Source organism: Mirounga angustirostris, unplaced genomic scaffold (assembly GCF_029215605.1).
Source record: "Mirounga angustirostris isolate CCGP_5_RB_7025 unplaced genomic scaffold, mMirAng1.0.hap1 SCAF_9, whole genome shotgun sequence".
Taxonomy (NCBI): domain Eukaryota; kingdom Metazoa; phylum Chordata; class Mammalia; order Carnivora; family Phocidae; genus Mirounga; species Mirounga angustirostris.
Window position 1 is genome coordinate 87,495,668 of NW_026991717.1, and position 17,549 is coordinate 87,513,216.

At 37.1% G+C, this 17,549-nt stretch overlaps 1 protein-coding gene across 1 annotated transcript in view; it reads left to right on the plus strand.

The window, feature by feature from the left end:
* LOC123861542 (uncharacterized) overlaps positions 1–17,549 on the plus strand; it is a 1,204,655-nt gene that overhangs the window by 346,119 nt on the left and 840,987 nt on the right. Inside the window, exon 7 of the mRNA XM_064570981.1 lies at positions 3,208–3,391. The gene's annotated coding sequence lies outside the window, so the exon portion shown is untranslated. The remainder of the gene's footprint in view (positions 1–3,207; positions 3,392–17,549) is intronic.

Consider the following 17,549-nt stretch of genomic DNA (forward strand, 5'->3'; position numbering starts at 1 on the left):
GTTATTTCTGGAGCTGATAAATACTGATTAGAAACCCCTCTAGGCCAAAAGCTATCAAAATTTGGGGAAAATTTTACCTGTGCTGAGAGTTAGATTTTAAGCCTAATTGTTTATTTAGCTGATGGTTACTGCTCTTAGGTCTCTGTTAGTACATTAAAATACTTTGTCCACATGAGATATCACTCTTGTATTTAGTTTCCATTTGACTGCTTCCCTCCCTTTCCTGCTTCCTCTGAAGATAATGGCTAGGTTTTTAAATATCCCAATGATGAAATAATATTAATCAGTGGAAATAGTTAAATAGAACTTCAGGTTAGGAAAAGAAATGTTAGCATATGCATTATCTAATAATTTGCTCATTATTTATGGCCATTAGTCAGATAATTAACTTTATATACTCTAAGTATATAATTATTTTTAAATTATCTAAATGTTCACTGACTTTCAGAATTTTTTTTTCTGTGAGAATGAGGCTTTATGACTCATGATTAAACTAATCCAGTTTGAAAGAAGGTGATTTAATTATCTCTTTGTCCCAAATCACCTTTCAGTAAATTAAGCTAATAGAAAATAACTTAGAAAATTGGAAGGAATGTGAATTTAGGCATGAGAGGCAAAAAGATTAAACATACCTGTTCTGAGGGCCCTTTTAAATATTTTCTGTAATTGTAACAGCTTTGGTATAAGCAACTGTTGAAGCTGTGAACCACTAAGAAAGTACGGAAAATGGGGCAACATTGGAGTTCTGTGAAACATAGTTGTGATCTTGGGCTTAAACCTTTGAGTCTTGGTTTCTCCATAAACAAAATGAGTATCACCCTACGGTTGAGTAGGTAACTCTATTACAACCCTGAGAGTTGATGATATTAGGATGGAGGGATTCTTGCAGATACATAGATTCAGTCATTGAAAAAGGTATACAGGAGAATCTTTCCTCTTTCATCTTCTTCCCCAGGGAAAATAGAACATTTTTGTTTGAAATTATTTTTCATATGTCCAGTTCTGGAGTCATAGTTGGAAAACAAGCTCTTTGGATATAGAAAATGAAGCTATACCTTCCAAGGGGTAACATGGTGGTTTCACTTGACCCTTGGCTTTGCTGAAGTAATCTTGTTGATAAGCCTTTATTCTTGTACTTCATGCCTGCAAGTCAGGTATTTCTCACATAATGAACAATTTTATCTTGTTAAGCTCTACAGCCAGGTGTCATCTGTTTTCTGCATGGACAACTGGAATATATCTAGAGCAAATCTAGATATTACCACTTTCTATCGATACAAACTCATTGAACACTTAGAAAAGGGATTCTGATAAACATTCCCTAAAATTATATGAAACACTGTGGTATATATTCACATGTATGTGTTTATTTTATTTTATTATGTTATGTTAGTCACCATATCACATGTGTTTGTTTCTGTGTATTTTTAAAGGGAATATCCTTAGCCTCCCTCTGATATTTAAATGGAGTTTGTCATCATCCCAGATGTTTAGAATTGCTGCTGTAGAATACAAGAAATACAACTGACCCTTGAACAATGCGGGGGATGTGGTGCTGACCCACTGCACAGTTGAAAATCCATGTATAGTTTTGGACTCCCCCAAAACTTAGTAGCCAACTTTTGATTGGAAACCTTACCAAAAAGAGTTGATTAATATGTATTTTGTATATGTATTATATTCTGTATTCTTATAATAAAGTAAGCTAGAGAAAAGAAAATGTTGAGAAAATGGTAAGAGAAAATATATTTATAGTACTCTTATGTATTTATAAAAAAAACCAAACATGTATGAGTGGACACACATAGTTCAAACCCGTGTTAAGGGTCAACTCTAGTAAGAGCAATAATGAAAACAATGAAAAAATACAGTAAAAATTGTTTCTTTAATCAGTAGTACTGATAAATTCCAATGTTTAAGCCGAGTTTTATTTTATTCTAAATTTGTTTCCATTCATATGTATAACATTTAATGGCATGTTATAATTTTGTTACACAATTTTCCAAAACAAATAGTGATATTCAAGGTTGCTGTGTAAAGGATATCAATTTTATACATTCAAGTTGAATAAATAACATTGTGTTGAAATTATCTGGGGGAAAAGCCAGCAGGAAATTACAGAATTGAACACTACCTTTCTCCTATAAATAAAGAACATAAGTAATTTAATCAGACTGATGCTAAAAAAACACAGAAATTCTATAAGTGAGTAAAATATTGACTTAGAGCTTTTAGTTATACAGAATTATATACTTTTGGTATAAATTTTAATTATATACTTTTGGCATATATTATATTTTAATTATACAGAATTATATACTTTTGGTATAAATTATATACTTTTGGGGTAAAAGTTTTGGAATATTGTCTTAATATAACGATGTTAAAAGTATGGTCTTTGAGTCATTCAATCTAATTCAAATTCCAGCTTCAATACTTATTGACAGTGTAGCCCTTAGCCAAATAACCTATTCTCTTTCAACAATAAATGAGACTCTGCACACAAGGTCTTTGTTTAGTTCTGATAAATGAAAATGCCTCATAAGAAGTAGTAGTAGCAGGAGTAGTCCTTCTTAGGGGAAGACAGAGACTTAATGTATCCAGTGAAAGTATTGTGAGGGAGGTTAGAAAGAAACTGAAGTTTAGCTGCACAGAGGTATGGTTCGGGATTTATTTAGTTGAGCAAATTAGCAGACACTATCCCATGAATCATTGCTGTTTAAAGGCAGTTATATCAAAGTTTATTTCCATATTTGGTATCTTTATATGTCTGAATAGAAGAATATAGGATGAAATACTCAAATAACAGAAATAATGGCAGTTGATAATTGAATTTAAGTTAAAGACAGATTATTAACAGCTATGAAAAGATCCCAGGTATGGCAGAGAACCTCTTGGAAATAAGACTGTGAAATATGCCAAGTATAAAACCCTGAAGATAAAACAATTGATAATCCACATAGGCACAAATTTTGTGAGACTGTTCAAAATTGTCAGTGTTGTATAATGATTGTTATATTGACTGCACTGTGTCTAAAATGACTGTTATTTTACATGTGGGAAAATTTCACCTGTAAAATCTTTATGCTTGTGCACCAAGGAGTAGTTGTTTATGTGCTCTGTTTTGTTATGTTGAGTTGTGCATGTTGAAAAAAAAGTAGCCTTTTTTATTTTATTTTTTAAAGATTTTATTTATTTATTCGACAGAGAGAGAGACAGCGAGAGCAGGAACACAAGCGGGGGAGTGGGAGAGAGAGAAGCAAGTTTCCCGCTGAACAGAGAGCCTGATGCGGGGTTTGATCCCAGGACCCTGGGATCATGACCTGAGTCGAAGGCAGACGCTTAACTGACTGAGCCACCCAGGCGCCCCAAAAGTAGCCTTATTTTAAAGGTAATTATAATTCAGTAATACCTCAAAAGATGGTATCTTTTCCTTTTCTTTTCCCTATTTTTGTGTCCAAATATAAAAGACCCAAATAAATGTTTGGGTCCATCTAATCTAGCTCCTGGGGAGCTAATATTAATTATAGCAAATGTGTGTTTAGTGTTTTTATGTGTAGTCACTAAAAGCTCTGTATTATCTTTTTTAAAATTTTATTTTATTATATATGTTAATCACCATATGTTACATCATTAGTTTTTGATGTAGTGTTCCATGATTCATTGTTTGGGTATAACACCCAGTGCTCCATTCAGTACGTGGCCTCTTTAATACCCATCACCAGGCTAACCCATACCCCCACCCCCCTCCTCTCTAGAACCCTCAGTTTGTTTCTCAGAGTCCATAGTCTCTCATGGTTTATATTATCTTGTATAATCCTCATTGATAGTCCTATAAGATAGGAACTACCATTATCTCTATACCACAAATGAGAAAATTGGGCCTTAAAGAGTAATTATTTTGCTTAAGCTCGCATAGTTAGTGAGTGGTAAAGCCAGAATTCAAACCCCTTGTGATTCCAGAACTCCTATACTAAGACATGATACTAACAAGCATCTCAGGAGGAAAGGTGAGGTGAACCATTGAATGTAATACCCATTACCAGTAAAAAAAAAAAAAAAAAAATCACTTACACCTTTGTGCCCTGGAGCCACTTGTAGGACAATTTTGCCCAAAGTTATAATACTGTCGCATCCTTGTGTTCATAATATGCCATGTGCTTTATCTCCAAACTCTTGAATATATTTATAAGCCCATCAATTTACTTCCACACACAGAAATGGGATTCATTCTTTGTTAGAGCCAGGCAGTGCTGTACTTGGGATTCATTTATCCCTGAGCAAAACACACAAAACAAAGAAACTTTAATTTCTTAGAGTAATTTTGTTGGTTTCAATATAAAGGAAACTGAAAGCCTATAAGAAAACGTAAGAACTTCTAACAGTTGAACAAAAACTGGGTAACTGTTTAGTGGGGCTTAAGTAGGCTCATTTAAAAAAAATTGAGTATAGTTGACAGTGCTTTTTTTTTTTTTTTTAAGATTTATGAGAGAGAGACAGCACAGGCAGGGGGGAGGGGCAGAAGCAGACTTCCCACTGAGCAGGGAGCCTGGGATCATGACCTGAGCCAAAAGCAGATGCTTAACTGACTGAGCCACCCAGGCACCCTGGTTTTTGTTGTTGTTGTTTAAGATTTAATTATTTGAGAGAGCACATCATGCAAAAGAGCAGGGGGAGGGGCAGAGAGAGAAGGAAAGAGAATCACAAGCCAACTCTATGCTGAGTATGGAGCCTGTCAGGGGCTCTGCCTCACAACCCTGAGATCATGACCTGGGCAGAAGCAAAGAGTCAGATGCTTAACTGACTGTGCCGCCCAGGAGCCCCCAGGGCTGATTTCTTACATATCAAGGTTTCTGAAGTCAAATATGCCTGGAGTAGAATTGTTTTGTTTTTACAGATTAGACTATTCTTTCTCATCCTTTATTTCCATATAAATTGGGCTAGTAAGAGAAAATGTTTTCTTTTGTCTTAGAATATTTAGTCTTTATCTTTCCCATATTCTGATATGTTGTCTTTTGGCAGAAATGGGAGAAATAATATTGTTGGTTTCAAGCTGTCAGAGCTTTCGTCTATCTAGATACTGCTCTTTGTTCATATGTGAGTGCTAGATGCTACAAGATACTCAAAGCAAGAAGGCAAACTGGTCTTCCAAAGCCTGAATAGCATGGGAGAAGGGGATGGTTTCTTACTATTATCATGATAATGTCCCTCCTATTTGTCATAGTATGAGTTTTGTGGTAGATGAGATTGGAGGATTAAAACATGAAGAGGATTATGAAACTTCTTAATGAGAGACTTTCTTTCCCTTGTAGCCAAGATGTACAGCTTGTATAGGTATTCAGAGTCTTCCAGAATTTTGCATAGGAACGTACAGGATACATATTAGTATAATCTCTTAAATGTAGGCAAAGCAGAATGGTTTTGTCTTTACTATTCTCTAGAACTCCCAATGGGTTCTCCCTAAAAAGGGAGGTAACTATACAATGACATGGTGAAGGGCAATAATCTTTCATGAGCTTTGGGAAGAGAAAAATAATCACACTTGAATAACTTGATATTTCTTTCTGTGGAGCTCCAGTCTGGAGACTTTTCCTGGTGACACACCTGAACTTTTGAAGAATTACTGTGCATTTGTAAAATGACTCATTCTACTCTGAACTCTTAAATGTTTGGTCATGAGCACAGTTAAAGCCCATGACTGTATTCGGTATTATTAGGAACCTGGAATAGTGAGTGTTTCTCTGTCTTCTGTTTAACAAAATCTTTGTCCTGATGAGACTGTATGAGCTGAGGTGTTAAATTCAAAAGCATTTTAACTTGGAAATCTGGAAGCTAAGGGAAAATACAAGAAAGTAAGCTGCTGAGATGCTGGAAAATCTAGAAGAAAAGTCTTCAGATGGAAAACTGTAGAGTTTGCAATGAGTAAGATATTAATTGGTGTAGGTTTGTATTCTGTTAAACTTTACTAAGGGTCTGTTATTTTCTAAAACAGTAGCACAATTTAAAAAAATTAACACGTTTAGCACTTACTATTAGGTAGTATACTGTGCACTTGATACATATTAATTAACTGACTTTATCCTTATAACTCTTAAGAGTTAGGTACTATTACTATCTTCAATTTATAGTTGGGGAAACTGAGGCACAGAGGTGCGGTAGCTTTGTCATTGTCATATATATGATGGATAGCTGCTATGTGTGGTTTGAAAGTTTGTGTACCCCCCCACCTTCCACCCCTCCCCAAAAGTCTTATGTTGAAATCCTAATCCCAAAGGTTGTGGTATTAGTAAGTAGGGCCTTTGGGAGGTGACTAAGTGATGAGGGTGGAGCCCTCATTGATGGGATTCGTGCTTATTTTATAAAAGAGACTCAACACGACTCCCTCACCCCTTTTGCCACGTGAGGATACAAGAAGCTGGCATCCTGGAAGAAGGCTCTCACCTGACCGTGCTGGTGCCCTGGCCATGGACTTTCAGCCTTCAGAGCTGTGAGAAATAAATTTCTGTTGCTTATAAGCCACTGACTGGAATTGTGTGATCATGGCCTGAATGGACTAAGACAGTTGTACAACGGTTTGCAAAGGACAGAGGAGAGAACTTGCCTTGTCGTACCTTGTTACTCCAAGTGTGGTCCAGCTATACTGGGATCACCAAGTTGCTCATTAGAAATACAGCATCTCAGGCCCCACCCAGACCTACTAACTAAATCAGAACCTGCATTTTTAACAAGATCATGGGTGATTTTATTGCACATTAAAGTATGATAAACATTGTAATGGATACAATTTTCAGGTTTCTGCTTTGTCTTGAAGGACAAGAAATGGCCTCAAAAACCTTTTGGCATATTTCTCCTGTCTCTTTAAGAACTGTTTGGCTGGCAGATCTGATTTTCATGAAAATTTCTTTCCTTTTCCTTTCCCAAGTAACAATACTAAGAGTGATAATAACCGTAACTAAGATTTATTGAGTGTATCCTATGTGCCAACCATTGTTCTGCTTTATGATTATCTCATTTAATCTTTACAATGAACCAAAGGAGTTGGTATTCTTATTTTAGGTGAGGAACCTGAGGCATAGAAAGGTTAGGTAACTTGTCCAAACTCCTGCAGCTAGCAGAATCTAAACGCAAACTGGAGTTCAGATTCAAGTGGCATCATTTGTAACCTGAATGGTCTTTCAGCTAATGAAATGTATTCTATTCCTACAATAACTTAATTTCTTATCTGATCCTCTTATTAAAAAGGAAAATGTAGAGAGAGCCTAATGAAGTGGGGGCAGCAAGTAGAGTTACCTAAAGCTTCTGAGCAATACAAGAATTCCTACAGTGAAACTCTAGAAAATGTCTTATTGATAAAAAACTGGTATTTGTTCAGCATATATGTAGATATGTATCATAGAATATATTTTTTAAAAATGACTTTTACACCTAACCCCAGACATTGACACTTTGTTTCAGCATTAGAAGGTACTTTCTTATTCCTCTGGTATAATTTGGACCATCTGAACTATGGCAGCACTGACCTGGAGTATTGATGGAGGCTTCTGGGGGAAGTGTGTTAAGAGCTTGATGGGAAATAGAAGAGTCACTGTGAATGAAACAAAGCAGGTGTTACCTGTTAACTTTAGAGCATGAGTCTGTTGAACCTTTGAAGGCAAGACATCGTAGAGGACACCACCTGTGATTCATCCCAGGGAGGCTAAGATGGAAGATAGTTCCCAAATGTCTTTCCATATATGCTTTGACTTGAAGCTTCAATCATAGCTGAGTGAATGTTTTTCAAACTCTCGCTTCAGTTCAATGAGAGACATTTCTGATGTTGAGTAGTGTGATTTTTTTTTTTCTTCAAAAGACAAGGCAAGGATCACAATTTGTTAGCAGCTGCTCTCCTATTCTCAGTTTATTAGTTTTCCCTATTTAGTGTTTCATCATGTGTTTTTTACTTGTAAGGGTCTGACTCAATTAGGGTATTCAAGTGCTTTAGCCTTGTATATTAAAGCCTATCATCAATAAATTCAAATGGAGTTAACCTTGGAGTGACATCTTAATTTCTATGATAATTTGCAGTCTGTGAATCCTTTCATATCATTGCCCACAGCATGATCAAACTCTCATATGTAAAGACCTTGGAACTTTAAATAAGTTACTTGTTCATCTCCAGCCACTGGATTCATTTATTTATAAATGGTTATTTCAAGTTTTCTTTCATTTGGCTCAGGCTGTTGATTGATGTTTCATGTGAGTGTTTTCCTCATCAAAAAGCAGGAAGATAGTTGGAACCTAACTTCCCAATAGCCTTTTTAATATGAGAGCCTATTTTGTGTATGGCTCTTTCTGTAATCACTTGTGCATGACTGAGCTTAAATAGTTTGCAGACCTTGCTGATGGATTACAGAACAAGCAATGAACTGGCAATTCTTTTTTAAGGGATTAGGTGACTTTGCACTGTAATGGATTATGCATTTCCCCCCTTGTTTCACTTTCTTAGGTGCTGTTTGGTGATCAATTTTATGGTATATAATGAGGAATTCCATAGATGAGTGCACATGGTGGATAGTACCTTCTGGTATAAATGACATTCTCGTCTAGTAATAATGGGCATGGGAAAGGAGCTTGATGGTCTGTTTATATGTATTTCCAAAAGGAAGGCTGAGGAACTCAGTTAAAGTAGAAGTAGCTCCAGGCCCTTCTGGCCTAAAACTGTCCCATTTGCAGTTCATGGAATTTTAGAGACCCCCAGGCTGCCATGATGCCCACAAGCCAAGTTTATGTCAAGCCCTCAGCAACCTGCACGTTTTGTTTCAACTACTCCTTACTGACAGTATTTTTTTGCTTTGTGTTTGGCAGACTTATTAGGGCAAAGGTACTGTTAGACATTTAACACAAGGATTGATGTTATTTGAGTTTATTATCTCAAAAATATGTGCTATTGGTTACTAAGGGGCAGTGGAAAACAATTTACAACTTATTTTTTTTAATTTAATTTTATTATGTTAATCACCATACATTACATCATTAGTTTTTGATGTAGTGTTCCATGATTCATTGTTTGCATTTAACACCCAGTGCTCCATTCAATACATGCCCTCTTTAATACCCATCATCAGGTTAGCCCATCGCCCCACCCCCCTCCCCTCTAGAACCCTCAGTTTGTTTCTCAGAGTCCATAGTCTCTCGTGGTTTGTCTCCCCCTCTGATTAACCCCCCTTCATTTTTCCCTTGTTGCCAGAAAAGATAAGATTTTTAATACCTAGGATTACATATATATTTAATTAATATTATATAATTTATAGAGATATAATTTGATTTTCTTCCAAAGAACTAGTCTTTGAATTCAAAACTCTTTCCAGTTTTTTTTTTTTCTTTCCAGGTTTTTAAAATGTACTAGAAAGGAACCTGACTTCCGGCTTTCTCTCCCTTCATGAGCAATGTATAGGGAGACTGTCCCATAGAGCATACAATTTGATGAACATGTTTACTACCAATTCCCATAGACTTCCCTCATATTTTGTTAAGTGCTTTCATCCTTCCTCTTCCAAAGATCGTGTGTTTCTCAGCACTCCATCCTCATTGTCAAACTATCAAGAATAGAAAGGGTGTGAGAGTCTATGCTACTTGCAAGCTCTCAAGTTAACATGGCACAGTTTCATGGTTGCTGATTGAAGACTTGACACCACTGAGTCAGAAATAAGGACTGTTTATTACAGTAATAGTAATAGCCAGAATATCAGTATTTTTCCCAATTTCCATAGTAAAGAGAACCAGATGATGCCTGAATATGTAGTAGGTTGCATTTTAGGATGAAATCCTGAGCTTTAAGGTGCCTGAATCTTTTATAATGGGCAGTTCCCATGCTTGCCCTCTACTCCAGAGGGAGATACTATGTCTGTCTTCCAAGGTTGTTCATAATATAAAAATTCTCAAAAAGATAGTCCAGAATAAAGAGTAGTTAGTACACAGCTCACTACATATGCAGAAATGTGGGAGACACTCCAGCAATAATCATCTTACACATGGCTTCACAGTTCTATGGCCTTTGACATGAGTGACCTTCCCCCCTTCTTCCGGCTCTCCACTTGACTTTACCTTTCTCTGGAAGTGCTCTTTCTGTAAGATCTTAAAACTCTGAAATGTCAAACTCTGACCAAAATCTCCCCACCTCTCTTTCTTCCCTACTGAGACTAAATATTCTGAAATTTTATCAGGCTTTGCCTTCCTTCAACTAACCCACATTTTCCTCACCTGGTTTTCCTTCCTGCCTTTTTACCCCCTTCCCTTCTCAGGCTAAGCCCCAGCTACTCTTTCTATCCAGTGTCCTCGACGCCTTTGCCGCATTCCTTCTGTTACACTTATTTTGATACTTTATGACTCTGGGTTATCTACTACTTGCTTTCTCTGTTTCTGATGCCAAACTTTCAAACAAATGTGGAGAAAATGGAATGACCTTTTTTGATGAAAGCATTAAAAGTGATGATTTCCAATTTTAGCAGCTTCAGTCCATCTCTCTAGTTCAGACTTCTTGTAAAATATTTTGGAGAGATGGTAAGCACCACAGCAATGAAAACTGGAATAGGCCTCAGATAATGGGAACAATAAAATGTTTATTATAATGCTAGCAGTAAATATAAGAAGCATTTTTCTGTCTTACATCTACCTGGGTAATGGACCAAAAGTATTTTAAGTTTACTAAAGTAAAAACAATTAATCCTTTCTTGAAGGTAGATAAATATAGCCCCAAATAACATACTTGATCTATATTGTGGTTATCTTTACTAAATTTCGGTCCAAGTTCAGGGAAGTAACTTTGCAAGGTGACTTGTGAATTTTCCTGTTTTTCATTTTGTTGTTTTCCATTAGGCAGCTAAACACATTGAGGAGTGTCAAAAGCTTTTTCCATTAAAGAAGGTGAAGAAAATATGATAGGGAATACTCTGATGATGGTTTTAGTTTATGATGCATTTCAAGCTGTGCATCTCTAACAGTTAAATCCTTTAGCATTTTTAGTGGGGTGAACCATCATGTAACTTAGGAAACACAGGAACTTTTGTTTCAAAGAGAAAAAGAGTCAAGTTTTATGTCAGTCAGTGAAACCCTAGAGTATGATGGGTTTTAGGAAGTAGACCTGGAGTTGTACAATATATAGCATATTGGCATTCTTCATGACGTCCCTCCCTCAGGACAGTTCTTAATGTCCGATTTGTGCTGACACTATTTAATAGGTTTCCAATATTTACATTATGGTTAATGAGCAGAAAAGTAAAAGGTAATAAGGTAGACACTGTGTCAAACTGGGCAAAAAAAAAAAAAAAAAAAAAAAAAAGTTACTAGCCAGAAGGAACATAAGAAAATCTCTATGATTAACACAAATGAAACTAAAAAATGGTATGTGTTAAAAAGGTTTTGTTAGTAAGCATTCTTGAAATTTAGAATTTTTTTTAACAGAAGCCATATTAAAAATGGTAGATTCCTAGTCTTAGAAATAAAAAGTTATTTAACTTGCTATGAATCTGAACCATAGACACTACAATACTATCAATATAATGAGAGATCTTAAAATAATTGTGGGTGTCTCTTGCTATAGTGAGGAAGAGTTTTAGACTTGGTTGCTATTCCTGGCTCCTCCATTAGCTTAGGTGAGCTGCTTAATATCTGTAGGTATTCTTGAAATAAAGAGGGTGGATTTGATAATCTTTAAAATTCACTTCTAGTTCTAAAATTCTTTTATATTCCTATCCCTATTACCTATTTTCCTCCAATTTTAGAAACATGAAGACCTTACAGAATTCTTCAGAGGCAATTCTTTTGTCCTCATGTTGGCATTAGGAAAAAAGTTAGAAAGTCTCTCTTTTATCAGAATAGATTGTAGGTTCTCATTTTGTGGGCTATTATGCATTTGGGTGGTATTCACCTTCTTTATGCTTCTGAAATAATGGCAATGCCATGTTTGTGCTCAAATTGTTTCCTTTGATAAAGATAAAAGCAGATTGCAGGAAGCTGTGATCATCTCAGTGAAGTCTTTTGGGTTTTTCTACAGTAACTTATTTCAGAAAAGCTCAATGATTTAATGTACATTAACTCACTGGTGCTCACATGGGCCTGAGAAGTGGGAAGGGCTGGTATTTCACTATTATGTGTTCTTAACAGACAGGCACAGAGGAGTTATTGAAGGGGAATGGAGTGAATTTAATCTAAAAGTTATCTCAGGTTTTAATCCCTTACTCTGTGGAAAGAACACCCAGTGCATGCCCTCACATAGCACTTAGTACATTGCATTGCATGCATTTATTTATGGGTCTTTCTCACACACTAGGCTGTGAGCATCTCAAGGACACCGCCTAGCCCATAACAAGCCCTGCAGTGCTTCCTGAAATGACATGGAACCTATCCTGTGTAACTCAGGTTCATTATTGGACCTGGGCCATATCTGCAGACCCAGTTTGCTGAATCCTTGATATATTTACCAGGGATAGATCCCTGAGACCCTCTCTCCCAACCAAATCCTTAAATTTCAGAGCATAGAACATTTGTACAAGTAACTGACTTTCTCTAGATTTCATATATCTGTACATCTGGTGTTACAAGTTAACCACCTTTTCAAATTTGATTAAATAAAGCTTTCTTTCTTGGTGCCTACTTTTCCCAAAGTCACAATTTTTTATTACACATAATCATTCTCATAAAGTAGGAAAAAATGTCATATTGAGATATGGATTACATACATCAGAATTTTGGGATGAGGATAGTATTGAATAATGCTTGCTGCTTCTTCCTTTGTGCCAGGCACCATCGTGTTTTACATATATTTTTACTTATTTACTCCAAATAACCCAGTGAGTTGGATATCATCCCCATTTTCCAGATGGACAAACTGAGAAACATATATTTAACTAAACTTTGCATAAAATCAACTAGTTAGAGACAGTAGGCTTCAAGTCTGTTAGAGTTTATACTTTTAACTGTGTTTAACTGCCTCTTGGATGGGAATTTCAATTTTTTCACTTTAAACAATTTGGAAGGTAAACAGTAAAGAATCTAACAAAGACATCAGGGGATTTTGGTAATTGCTGAATCCTTGGAATTCAGTTTAGTTGTAGATGATCATTTTAAAGAGGGACCAACAAAGACTTATGGTAGATTTTTAGCATTTGATATTTTAATACATGCAACTTTTTTTGATTACTTGCGGGTATACTCACAGGTATACTTTTTTGATTACTTGTAGGTATACTTGTCACTTGGTTGAGGCAAGAATTTGAATCCCATGGGCTTTGATGTGCTATGTAGGAAGGAGTCAATTACATAGTAAATATTTACTGGGTTGGCTGCAGGGCATTTAATTCTTCTTTTTAGTAAAGAAATCTGGGCTTCAGGGGAACCTCACCTTCATTTTCAGCCCCTGTACTTTCGATGAAGCAGCTCAACACCCACCCCTTTGTTCCAGGGTCGGAACATGTAACCTGAGGTTATTCCAATCAGTCATTTCTACTCCCCCTGTTACAGTTATTGTTTCAGAGATGGGCACTGTAATACCTACTGGGGTCTTTTCAGCTAAACATTTAAACCCACTGGCTTATGTCACCCCACTACTAGACCACTCAGAAGGTTGTAGGAAAGGAAACACAGCTTGCCAATGGCAGTAGACATTCTTTCTCTGCAAGAGTCCTTACAGCAATCTAGCATAGCACTACGGCCCAGGTGCAAGAAAACAAGATCCACGCTGTACAAGTGATGAAGTAATGCCCTGTAAGAACCAATATCTTTTGGAACAAATGCATAAGCTTAGCTTCCAGGGTCACTGCAAGGAAACTACCAGCTATCAGAGTCATTGTGCTCAGGGAAGCCCAAAGCATGGCAACCTCATCTGCTATTTTGTTGATTTATAGTTCCTCTAAGTAATCAAGGATCACTTTTTTTTTTAAAGGTTTTATTTATTTATTTGAGAGAGAGAGAGAGCACATGAGAGGGGGGGAGGGTCAGAGGGAGAAGCAGACTCCCTGCTGAGCAGGGAGCCTGATGCGGGACTCGATCCCGGGACTCCAGGATCATGACCTGAGCCGAAGCCAGTCGCTTAACCAACTGAGCCGCCCAGGCGCCCCAAGGATCACTTTTATTGTAAGAAATGTCTAGTCCTATAGTTGACCCTTGACTATTATCAGATGGGTAGACAAGGAGAGCTAGACAACTGACCAATTGTCAGATTCTCATGCAGTGGGGGAAATTATTTTATTAACCCTTTATCCATAGGCACTAAATTCTGGGACTTAAAAAAAAAAAATTGGTATCAAGGAAGCAGGCTCTATCTTGCCTCTAGACTTTGACCTGAAAGGATATATCACAGGACACTTTGTAGCCACGTTCCTGCTATAAGAGAAGAGACTGTCTGAGGATGAACCTAAGCCAGAAGAAACAAAGCTTGGCAAGAGGGGAAGAGTAACTTGGTCTTGGTGGTTTTAATGAACCAGGACTAAAAGCTATTCTATCAAGGCCTTTTTAGTCCGTTAAGTCAACAACTTCACTTTTGGCTTAAGCCACTGTGTTTTGGTTATATAGAATTGAATCCTGACATGTCAGTGTAAAGTGGGTATTTGATAAATGATAAATGAACAAATCTGCATTACTATTTCTGTTTCTTTTTGCTTAGCAAAATGAGGACAGGCTTTTTTTTTAAAATGACATCTGATTTTAAGACATTAGTCTTAATGTCTTTTAAAAGACATTGATGCTTAGTGAGTGGCAAATACGATGTTTTATCTAATCCTATACTCATATTTAGTAGTTAAGCTCGATAAAATAAAGTTGAATAAAAAGAGCTAGAATATCTTATCTCAGTGGTGACATTAGAACTGGGTACCATTTGATTAGTAGATTTATTCACTTACTGCTTTATTTGACAACTAGTTACTGAATATTGTGTGCAAAAGACAAAAAGCCTTTGACTTTTAGAGTGTAGAAATGATCAGGTTAAACTAATTTGGCAGAATACTTCTGTGAGAAGAGAGAGACCCAGTGCTTAGTCTCTGTGCACTGTTAAATGAGGGAATTAGCTTGTGTTCTTTAGCCCCTGATAGGTTGTTGAGAGATCATGTCTGCAAAGCTCCTGTCATTAGGGCTGTTATGCTGACCAATTCCACGGGTGGCTTTCACATTTTGTCTCCGTACATAGCCCCTCCTGGAATTCTGTTGCTGGTGGCCCTGCCTAGCACAACCCCTGCTTACCCATGGTATCTACCTAATTAGTCATCTGTTATTTTGGACAAGTACAATTCATGGAATAGAATTAGAAAGCAATTGTCTTAGTCCATTTGGGCTGCTATAACAAAATATCATGGATTAGGAAACTTATAAATCACAGAAATCTATTTCTCATGTTTCTGGAAGCTGGGAATTACAAAATCAAGGTGCTGCAGGTTTGCAAGTGAGCACTTGCATCTTGGTTCACAGGCCACTGTCTTTTCACTGTGTTCTCACATGGTGGAAGGGGTGAGATGAAGGCTCAACCCTCATGACCTAATTACATCCCAAAGGCCCCACCTTCTAATACCAACACACTGGGGATTAGTTATCAATATATGAATGGGGGGGCAAACATTCAGTCTATAGAACCAATTTTACTTTTTTTTTAAGCAGACTCCATGCCCACCATGGAGCCCAATGCAGGGCTTGAACTCATGACCCTGAGATGAAGACCTAAGCTGAGATCCAGAGTTGGATGCTCAACTGACTGAGCCACCCAGGCACCCCTATAGTACCAATTTTACTTTTGTCTTCCTTTCTCTTTTAAATTTCATTCGGTGGGAATATTTACTTTCCTACAACTGTTGAGAAAGTCAGGTGCTCAACTTTTCTGGTTATTCGTATATAACATAAATTGTACTGGTCCAGAAATTAAATTGCCTAATTCTATAAAATTGTCAAAACTGCACACTTGACTTACAGTCAGAACTGCCCCTGAGCTCAAACTTTCTATTTTCTGGAGGCATGTAGTTATTAAGGGACTGTATGGACAGCTTCTTTTCTTTTTCCATGTCTTGTGTTTTACTCCTCTCTCTCTGTGAGTAAATCATGGTTAATAGTAACCATGATTTCTGATTCCTCTGGGATTGAAGTGGAATGGACGGTGAATGATGAGGTAGGAAAGGGGAGTAAGGTTTTTCCTTCATTGGTACTGCAAAAACTGCCCTCATGTTCTCTGAACTCGGTGTTAAGTATGACGGTCTCTGCTGTGAGACTTATTTTGAGTTCTTTAGAGACTATTTTGTGGAGACCTCTTATCTAGAGTTACCTTGGCAGGGAAGGTGCCCCTTTATTGTACCTTGTCTCTTAACCACTTCAGTCCCTGAGAATTCAACCCTTCACATCTAGCTACTTTTCTGCCGAGGACCCTTTATCTTTCGGTCTACTCTCCTGGACGAGACCAAAAATGTCCCCACTTTAGTGCTCTCTTTACTTAGCTCCCAGAAAATCCCCCAGAATAGTTTGTCCTGATGCATTCTAGGTGGGTAGGATAAATCACCAATTTGCTACCTCATCTTTGCTCTGCCATCAAAGTTTCCAGCCTTAGATTTCTCAAGTGTGAGGCTGCCATCAAGTCCATTTCTCTCCCACTCTGAAATAGCAGTTATTAGGTTTTCTGAGCAGTCCTTTTGAAGCTTTTTCACTAGTTATAAGGCAAAGAAAGACATATCTTCCCTAGCATTTTTTTTTTTTTAAGGAAGATTAGGGTCCACAGCATTCAAATAGTTTTTTTTTTTTTTTTAAGATTTTATTTATTTATTTGAGAGAGAGAGAATGAGAGACAGAGAGCATGAGAAGGAGGAAGGTCAGAGGGAGAAGCAGACTCCCTGCTGAGCAGGGAGCCCGATGCGGGACTCGATCCAGGGACTCCAGGATCATGACCTGAGCCGAAGGCAGTCGCTTAACCAACTGAGCCACCCAGGTGCCCTCAAATAGTTTTTTAAACTTTCTTTTTGATAGGGCTATCTTCATTCTTGGCCTTTTATACCCTGAATGGGCAAGGGGTTTAAGAGCTGCCCAACTGGTTTTCTGATTGCTTTTTAAAAAAAATCAACTTTAATGAGATACAATTTAGATGATAAGATGCACTTATTTTAAGTGTACAGTTCGGTGTAAATTTAGAATATTTCTGTCACCCCCAAAAGTTCCCTCATGCCCTGGTGAAGTTAATTCGCCTTCCTAACCCTGAATCTAGGCAACCAGAGATCCACTTTTTGGCACTATAGTTTAGCCTTTTCTGCAATTTCCTATAATTGGAATCATATAGTATAGACTCTTCCATCTTCTTTCGCTAGACATATTTTTTGAGATTCAACCACATTAGTTCATTCCCCCCCCCTCCCGAATAGTATTACATTGTATGGTTTTACCAGTTTGTTGATCCATTCCTGCTTATGGCCTTGTGGGTTGTTTCTAGTTTGGACTATTACAAAGTTGCTATGGCATAGTCCGAGGCAGAGCTACTTTTCTCTACGGGGTGCATTCTAGCTTATCTTTACTTAAGTTTTCGTTTAAAATTTTGCGTTTTTTTTAATGTT